Here is a 1,871-nt window from a genome sequence, read left to right on the forward strand (position 1 = left end):
AATAAGGCATTTGTGGCACTCTGCCACAGACACCAAGTGTAAGTAAATCCTTATTACACAGCTGACTGACCTGAATCTACTGATACTCTTAAAATCTTGCCTATCAATCCAGCTGTCAGGCAAGCTCATTAAACTCCTGACATGAACTACGTGCAATCATAATTTAAAAAATTATGGTTTCAAAGCAGCCATCTGAAAACCTCAACCATTACCCTTATTCAAATGGAATGAATAACTATTTAACTCCCTCTGAGACTCCATGCCAAAACCAAATCAAAACTGTGTTTGCTGAAGAAGGGGAAAAGACCCACATACAAAAGACACCAGTCATTGCTACTTCTTAAGCACATCAAATTCATTTGTGCAACGGTTTGGGTTTTAGAGCTGTTACAAGTTTTCTCCTTTTGCATTTCAACAGTTTTCACTGAAATGAAGACAGCTCAAAAATCACTAAGGCTTATATCACAGCCTTATGAACACATTACCTATAACATAAAAACCATTATCAAAACATTTTTACAATGGCATTGCTAAATTAAAGCACCACACTGATTTTTATGCAACACTGCTAGGTTTGCCACTTGTTGGAAACGTAAAGTGGTTAAAAAGATACTCCCCTTGTAAATTTGAATCTCAGAAAGTTAACTTGAAAGTTTCACAAATTCATCTTATATTCTGAAGATGTTATGAAACCATGATTAACAAAGCTGTGGGTTTTGACTGGGGAGGATTTCTTACCTTTTTAAAATAAAATTTAGATCAGATAACAAAGCTGCATTACTGTGTAGCAGTATGCATTTCCAACAGTCATTCCTTTCATGAATGAATAGGCAAGAGCTAGATTTGGCCTTAAATATGCTTCTTTCTTCAGGAAGATTCTTCCTTTAGCAGTTCAGAAAGCATAGATAATGACTAAACATACAGCCTCCCAAATCTAACTCTTTTTCTTACCTCAAAACAGAAATAGAAGATTCATCCTAACGAGGTGGCAAACCCAGAAGTCACAAGTGTTAGCAAAAAATTACTACAGCACCAAAACAATGGAAGAGATGGACTTATCCATAATTTCTTATTCCTACCTTCCAAATATTTAGATACTTTCTCCATTCGAACTGCCATATAGTAGAGAGAATGAACAGAAAGATGCAACATTTAGCTTTAAAATCACTTACAGAAAACAAGCACCTCCCCCCCCCAAAAGCTGGAATTGTGATTATTAATAGCACAAAGGAAGTTATTTGTCCGAACCTGAGGTTAGGCCAGATCCTCTGTTCTTTTTATCTTCTACTATTTCATAGAACGGGCCTATTACTTGTAGCAATTCTTCAACTTTGTCCGTCATTGGCATACTCTCAAGTATCTGCACAAGTCCAAAATATGAAGTACCTCATGAAACAGCATTTCAACGATTCATCCATTTCAACTAATTTTACAAACTGTCAGTCATTGACAACTTAGTAACGTTTCACTGCATTTCTCAGTACATTATTGTGACTTAATTATTTATTAAAAAAACTCCACATCATAAAACAAGCCTAACAAGAATCCTAATTAGCTTTATTAACTTTTTCCTGGGCAAAGACAAGACAAGAGAGCTCATGTCCCACTAAGGGACAGCTTTAGCAAAGTGTTAGCAGACTTTGGAATCCATTATTTGAACAATTTCAAAGTAAACCAACTCAAAGTTCATCAGGCTGCTGTTATCTGATGTGATTTATTTTTACTGACTACCTTTCCATAAAGAAAATAAAACTGAAAGACTTATTTGCCAGAGGATTCCTCTGGTTTGTCAGACCCTGTCATCTCCAGTGGAACCTAAGGCACAGACCAAAAGTACTCTCCTAGGTCTATCTGAACCCCCCCCTCAAAAA

General features: G+C 36.2%; 1 long non-coding RNA gene across 1 annotated transcript; it reads right to left on the minus strand.

The window, feature by feature from the left end:
• On the minus strand, nucleotides 1-1,820 carry LOC104911357. Its single transcript, XR_793860.2, has 2 exons — nucleotides 1,249-1,820; nucleotides 1-1,112 (listed from the first exon to the last, which is right to left on the minus strand). It is a non-coding gene; the product is annotated as an uncharacterized LOC104911357 (long non-coding RNA).
• Nucleotides 1,821-1,871: the final 51 nt, after the last annotated feature.

This window comes from Meleagris gallopavo, chromosome 6 (genome assembly GCF_000146605.3).
Source record: "Meleagris gallopavo isolate NT-WF06-2002-E0010 breed Aviagen turkey brand Nicholas breeding stock chromosome 6, Turkey_5.1, whole genome shotgun sequence".
Lineage (NCBI taxonomy): Eukaryota > Metazoa > Chordata > Aves > Galliformes > Phasianidae > Meleagris > Meleagris gallopavo.